This window comes from Wolffia australiana, chromosome 9 (assembly GCF_029677425.1).
Source record: "Wolffia australiana isolate 7733 chromosome 9, ASM2967742v1".
In the NCBI taxonomy this organism is placed as follows: domain Eukaryota; kingdom Viridiplantae; phylum Streptophyta; class Magnoliopsida; order Alismatales; family Araceae; genus Wolffia; species Wolffia australiana.
Genome location: NC_135843.1, coordinates 955,419 through 963,313, shown reverse-complemented (window position 1 = coordinate 963,313; position 7,895 = coordinate 955,419). Strand labels below are relative to the sequence as shown.

Here is a 7,895-nt window from a genome sequence, read left to right as displayed (position 1 = left end):
GGTTTGGATGTCTCCAGCATTTATATGTTGCTATTTTGTTACAATTTGCTTCAGCCTAGCCGCGGTGTCTTTTCAGATTGGACCTAGTCCTGGCGAAAAGTAGGTCTAGTCTAGGTCACATTTGATCATCCCATAGCCAAAGTCAGATTTCTCATCTTCAATAAACTTCATAGATATTTATTGAGGAAATCTGGGCTGTTCTTGATAAAGGAGGATCTGGGCCAGCCTCCAATGGCAATTCTTGATTCCCGACCCTCCTCTGGTTATCAGTGCCACCTTCCCTTGCTCTCTAGACTCTCTCTCTCCGATTCTTTCTCTAGATTCTACAGAGAGATAGATTTGTAGACAGAGAAAGGTGGAGAGATAGACTAATTCGTACTTTGACCTTGAAATGACAAGAGAGGACGTACCGTGTCCATGCGTAGCGAAACGAATTTGGTTATAAGCCATAAGGGAATAACAAAGTCCCAGTCATTCGTCGTGTTCAAACAGTAGGCATGGTCGTGCGGTGCGGATAGAAAATTCGCACCGAGTGTGCGATTTTTTGCACGCACAAATTGGGCTGTGCGGTGTGCGGTGCGCAAAAGCGCACCGCACACCGCACTTATTTGCACGGTATTGAAGAGGGTGGGGGAGGGGGGGGCACGGTCGTCGGCAGCGAGTAGGAAGGCGAGGCCGCTGACGATGGTGGCGGGCTGCCGGTGGGAAGGGGGGGTGGAGTGTGGATCGAACACAGGCATGTACGATGCGGACGCGAGCATGCTGGCTGCGCTGGCGAACACGGGCATCTTCGTGGTGGTCTCCGTGCCAAACGACCAGCTCCTCGCTGCGGGCCAGTCGAATGCCACGGCCGCTGCCTGGGTGGCCCGCAACATGGCCGCCGACCCCACCGCTACCAACATCACCGCCGTGGCTGTCAGCACCGACGTCCTCACCGCCCTCCCCAACGCGGCGCCCATCCTCCTCCCCGCATGCGGTTCCTCCACGCGGCCCTTGTTGCCGCCGCGCTCGACGCCCGCGTGAAGGTCATCTCCCCGTAGGCCTCGTCCCTTATCCTGGACTCCTTCCCGCCGTCCCAGGCCTTCTTCAACAGCTCTTGGGCGCCTGTCCTCGCCCCAATGCTCGCCTTCCTCCGCGCCACCGCTATCCCTCTCGCGCTCAACCTCTACCCCTACTATGACTACGTTGCCGCCGGCGGCGTCATCCCCCTCGCTACGCGCTCTTCCGGTCCCTGCTGCCCAACAAGGAGGCCGTCGACCCCAACACCCTCCACTACACCAACATCTTCGACGCCGCCTACTCACCATGCACGCCATGAACGCCATGAACGTGACCGACATGCCGGTGCTCGTGGCGGAGACAGGGTGGCCGGCCAAGGGGGACCCGAGGAGGGAGCTGGACGCGACCGCGGACAACGCGACCACGTACAACAGCAACCTGATCAAGCGCCTGCTGGGCGGGAGGGGCACGCCGAAGCACCTTGGGGAGGCGGTCAGCGCTAGACATGGGTGTTCTGTTCTGTTCTCTTTATTCGCACAGAAAATTTGCACAAAAGAACCGCACACGGGTCTGTTCTTTGTTCTTTTCGTTTAATGAGCGAAAATAAGAACGCACAATTCGCACAATTCGCTCATTCGCACAAATTCGCACAATTCGCACAAATTCGCACAATTCGCACAAATTCGCACATCCGCACAAAATTTGCACAACCGCACAAAATTTGCACAATCGCACAAAATTCGCACGAACCGCACAAAATTCGCACAAATCTTTGGAAAATTTGAATAATTTGGTTGCAAATTGCATAAAATAGTGTATAGTTGGGAGAACATTGCTAATATATCGGTTAATATTCTGACATAATAATATCCTAGTTGATATGTTATCATCCAGATGAGCAGTGGGAATATAAAATGAATTAAATTTTTTAATTGGAAGAGGTCTCATTTTAGTGGTAGAAGACTAATTGATAATGTAGTGTTTAATTTTTGTTTAGATAAGTTGAGGGTTATGGAACAAAAATTAAGAAAAGTGAGGGGCAACTTACCCCACTAAAATTAAAGTATGAGGCAGTCATTTAATTGTTAAAATTAAATGTGGGCTTCTTATGGTTTAATTTTTTAGAAAAAAAAAATTATGCTTTGAGTTGTTATTAATCACCGGAAGTTACAGTCACAAAATAAATGATGGCACACACAACGACAGTCACTGGAATACCGCCTTCAGGGTCACTTAAACGAGCATAAGCTCTAAGAATGATATTGCCAATTAGAGCATATGGGTTGTTGAGGTGAGAGAAGATGAACACAGCTCCATGGATAGAAGAGTGATAACCAGAATTGTAGAGCTTCAAAACGACTCGACCGGCAGCAAGCGAGTGCTGGAAGATGCCACAGACTTGGAGTTGTGACCAAATCTGGTGGAATTGTCTCTTGTAGCAGGGGATAGGTTCTAATTTCATAAGAACATGGTGGGTCAGGTTCAAAGACTGTTCTTTCCTCCCCTCCTTGCTGGGCCAAATCTTACGAGGGAAATCTTGCTGACCAGAGTGCATCAGTCTGAAAATACAAAATAATAACAATATAATCAAATGATTTCCGATGGTCTGGATATTAGATTCAAAGATAATGCTTCTAAAACATCATCGCAATTCAGAGAGAATTCAAAATAAAAATCAAAAGACCAGAAGAAAAAGGATCGAGAAAAGGAAAGAATGACAAACAGTACAGTCCCGAGAAAATATCAAAAGAAAAGAGAAAAACAGAAGAAAAACAAAAAAAAACGAGATCAGAAGGATCATTTAAGCAATAGGAGAGAAGAAAACGACAGAGAAAAAACAGATCAAAAGAGGATCCAGATGAGAAAAATGTCAAAGGCATAGAAAATATCAAAAGAAGGCAGACCACTGAAAAAACAGCTCAAAAGAGGAGAAAAACGACGGAGCAAGAAGAGATGAGAAGAAGAAAAAAATAGAGATCAGAAAAAACAGTTCAGAAGAAAAAAAGACCTAGTGCGGAAGGAAAACGAAAAAAACAAGATGGGAACAGTAGAGACCGAAAAAAGTATCAAAAAACAGAAAATAAACAAAATAACCGATAGAGAATAAAAACAGATCGACTGAGGATGAAGATGAAAAAAAAAGTCAAAAATCAAAAAAACAGAGCGCAAGTGGAGAGAAAACAGATCGAAAGAGGATCAAGATGAAAAAAAAACGTCGAAAAAAAAAAAAAACAGATCGGAAGAGAATCAAGATGAGAAAAACGTAAAGTCGAAAGAAAATAAAGAAAGAAGAGAAACTAACACCGAAAAAACAGCTCAAAAGATAAAAAAAAGCCAAGATGAGAACAGCGAAGATCAAATCGGAGAGAGAGGGACTCAAAATCAGCAGCACCTATGCGAGGAAGAGGACGGGGGAGGTGTGGCTGGTGAGCTCGGCCATCTTCACAATGGAGGGATACTTGAGCTGGTTGTGCGTGAATCCGTACCTGCACTTCAACGGAAAAAATACATGGAAATTCTCAGTTTTACGAAACAGTTACGTAGAGAGCAGCACATAAATCAACGAACTGGTTACATCGAGAGCGGAGCACACTTCAGCAGAGAAACATGACAATCAACGCACAATTAAAGGAGAAATAAGCAAGGATATATGGAAATTCTCTAAGTAAGACGCACTCACCTTGTTGTTCTATGATGCATCGACACGAATGTCGACTGGGCCGTCATCTTCGTCCTCATCCGCTCGTAAATCTTCGTTGCTGTACCATGACTTCAGCATCATTAGGACTTCCACGCTCTCCGCTGTGAGTCGCGATCGCCTATAGTTGATTACACAGCGGCCTTCTGTGAATAGACGCTCACACGCCGCACTCGTCGCTTGCACAGTTAGGAACTCCTTCGCAACCGCCGCTAATGATGGGTAACAAATCTGACCTGTTTTGAGAGAACTGTTAATCCTGTACGCATTCACGACTACAATATATATGAAAATTAAATATTACCTATCGTCTTCCACCAATGCAACACCTATGTGCCAAAAGCTGGGGGGGCCGTCGCATACAGGTCAAGCTCTTCAATAGGCTCAACTCTCTGCGGTAGTTCAGAGGGATCGAGCAGTTCTTCTAGTTCCATTTGTATGAAGTCACAACTCACTGCTATAGCGGATCGTTCGGTGAATCCGCTCCCATCATTCCTAGATACCGCACGGGACTGCAGGATATTGCGCACTGTAGACAGTACATCACACTTTGCATGTGGATCAATCAAGCGAAGTTTCATGGATGGGTCCAGTAGAGAGGCAATAGTGAACGCCTCATTTCGCGTAAGTACGGATACATATTTCTCTAACTTCGCCCGCATAGCCGCACAAACATTAGATAAGGCATTCCGTTGCCTGGCGGACATAGCGTGTCCAACGTGAACCGTGGAGGACTCCGTGACTCCCACTCTAATAAGCTCAAGGTGCCTCATCAAACCCTTAATAATTACTATGCCCTCATTTGACATCGGTGCCTTTCTCCGAATTGCGACGGAGGTACCTTGCTGTAGTGGTTTCAGCAAGTCGACAAATTTCTCAATGAGGTCCCACTCCGCGTCAAGTAACGGCCGTTTGCGAAGCACATTTGACAGCAGCATATCGATGACGAATCTCTTGCCCATGCATCCACGAAGCATCTTGAAAGTAGAGCTCCACCGTGTGGGGCAATCTATCGGGATCCTACTCATGTCTGTCATATTCAACTGCCGAGAAGATGAGAAATATTTTGCCTCTTTCTTGGACGATCCTCTTATAGCGACAACCACCTCTCTTAGGCGCCGGACAACACCACCTAAGAACATCGCTTGGCCAGCCGACTCCTCCGCAGGAAAGTCATTGACAATATCAGTGAGGTCGACTTCGTCAACGAAGGTTGCCTCTGGCGCTTCGTCAACGACATCGTGCGCCTTAAGTCCGGCCTGCATAACTAAATTGATCACGTGGGCAATACACAACACATGTCTCTTTGCAGTGAGATGGGGGTTCATGGAGCGCAACTCTCGCTCCAATTTCGCCATCATTGTTGTATTATTCGACGCATTATCCGTCGTCATCGCGCATACCTTTGCGCTCAAGTTAAAATCAGAAAGAACCTCCAACACAATTTCGCTCAAGCACTCCCCACTGTGCGTGCCCTCCAACTGACATATAGCGAGGACACACTCACACATCTTCCACTCCTCGTCAATCCAATGCACAGTGAGTCCTAAAAATGAGATTCGATTTGCAGAAGTCCAATAATCTAAGGTGATCGCTACTTTTTCGACGCCCTCCAATCGGGCGCGAATACCAATCTTTAACTCACTCTATAGCTTGAAGGCCTTTTCCTTCACAGCCATTGTCGATGGGATCGAGATCTCCTCTTGTGCAATGTAGCGCAGTAATCGTATGAAGTATTTCTTGCAGACAATGTTCCACGGTGCGGCTGCCTGGCATATGAACCGTACAAGCTCCTCTTTTGTCGTCTCCGTCGTGCGCCCAGTGAAGCACAGTTTTCCTGTACTCTGTCGATCAAAAATGTTCGCCACAGATGGTTGGTTGGAAGAGCTCCCTTCATGAGCCTTGAGTGCGTTATACTCTTTACGGTGCACAGTCTGCAAATGACGCCATAGCACTATACTGCAGCTATATTTGTTCTGCTCTAGTGTCACTCCACGACCCCTGGGCCGAGCAGCACATAAATTGCATGTGAACACCCTAGGGGCTACCGCGGTGTAGTGTACCCGGGCAGCGCATTCATTCTTTCTCTTCTTCTTCTTTTGGGCTTGGCCAACAGTCTGCTCTGATGATGCGGAGCTCTGGGATGAAGCAGATGTATGTGATTCATGTGTTCTAGGCATCTTAGGCTACAAGTTCGAACCTAAATTGCAGCCTTTCCTTTTGCGTGCTATTATCACGCCCACATTGAGAAAGCTCCCAAGGGACTAGAACACACTTCTCAGAAAATGGAGAAACACACAGATCATAACAGAGGTAATGTGGAGTTCCACGTGGTAATCTGGACTTATTGGAGATGAACATGCAAACATTGAAGCAAAACAAATGAAGCAATGGCAGAAAGGGCTGGTACGATGTTATCATGGACCAGTTGAGGTGGTGAAGAAGATCGAACAAGTTGCCTACATGTTAAACATAGCTTGGCGGGTGGCGGTGGATCCAGTCTTCCATGTATCATTGCACGAAAAGTATGTATCAAACCCTAAATATGCAAGGTGGAACCAGCCCCAGAATGCTCCACCAAATGTGCGAGTGCATTTCGACCACAAGGTGGAGGCAGTGCTGGCCAAAAAGGACATTCACCAGGGAGGACGTCCCGGTTGCAACAACAAGTTTGAGTACCTCATTGAGTGGAGGAACAGACCAGCCAAATCAATGACGTGGGAGCACAAATCAGATTTCTGACTATTCAGGAACTTGTTGCATGTTGATGAAATGGTGCAATGGTGATACACTAGGGATGGTGCGTGTGTGCGTCGGCGCTTCAGTGCGACGGATCTGCAAAAGACCCGGGTGTGCTGGGCCTGCTGGTTAAAGGCAGGGAGCGCGTTGCTGTCGTGCACCGCACGCATGCATGACATGCATAGGCTGGAGGGTAGTGCTGTGGTGAAGCCCGTTGAGTTGCGCAGGTGAGCCGAACGGCCGTGCGCACACTACGCACATCGCATGTGGGGGGCGCGGGTTAGGATATATCCCTCAAAGAGACTAACGCATTGCCACACAGTGAGCATCCAGATGGTGCGGGCGAGTGGTGCCCCTACAGGTAGTGCTGGGCTCATCGCGCCTAGCTTGAGGCGCCGAGCATTGCGGTATCTAGGCGAACTGTGCGATAGGTCTAAGCGTGGGTGCTGGTGGCGTGTTTGACCATGAAGGCTGGGATGGTATGTGTGATCGCCATGGTCATGTGCGCGCGGCGCCTAGCCCAGGGCCACGCGTGTAGCTGTAGAGCTGGTGGGTGTGTGTGTGAGGGTGTGGTCCTTAAGGCAAGAGGGTGCCACTACGAAGGCGCATGGTACCTCGTCTCGTGACTTCGGTATGGTCGCTCGCCTACCGCGTGTAAGGCTTACGATGACAATGTAACCCTTTGATATAAATTCAATGACACTATTCCTTAAGGGGATTCCGTCCCCACCCTCTCCTCTAACCCCTTTCTACGCAATCTTAAGCTATTGCAAAAGACTTCCGCTACAAGAGATAAAGACTGCTTAGTGTTCAGCTCACAGTAGTGAGGCTGACACGTGCCAGATACGAGAAATTGTCCTAGTTTGGAATTCGACCACATGACATATTGATATACACTAAGAATTTAGATAGAAATAGAACGAGTAATGCCTAACTATAATACTACTAAGTAAGTGGATGGGTGAAAAGAGATGGAGATAATATATTTTGTAGAATTTTATAGATGTTTAATTAATTATCATATATCTAATATATGTATTTTATGTGTTTATATATTATATATTTTTTACGGTCGATTTCAAGAGTGAAAGGGTGATTAAGTATAATATACTCGAGTTATTCACCCAAGTCGAAGAAACTAAGTCAGAAATAATAGATATTTATTCTCTATTATGTTTAAATAGTTTTATATATTTTATAGTCAAAATCATGTGGAATATGGTAGGTCTGTCAAACGCCTCTAGGGTGTTCGGCGGAAGGCCAGAGATAGGTTGGATATATATTATTTATATTTTTATCAAATAAAGCAGTAGGAAAATAAGAAAGTTGTAAAAATCATGCAATGTATATCAAGTATTTAATAGAATGACCACTAGGGGTCATGGTTATGAATCTTACCGACAATTCAATTTTTATCTGGATTGAATTGGAATTAAAGCATCTAGAGAAAGTTAAAATA

The 7,895-nt window shown here is 46.4% G+C and overlaps 1 pseudogene; it reads left to right on the top strand.

Annotated features, from left to right (window-relative positions):
- Positions 1–684: 684 nt before the first annotated feature.
- On the top strand, positions 685–1,593 carry LOC144707853 (glucan endo-1,3-beta-glucosidase 3 pseudogene; annotated as a pseudogene).
- Positions 1,594–7,895: the final 6,302 nt, after the last annotated feature.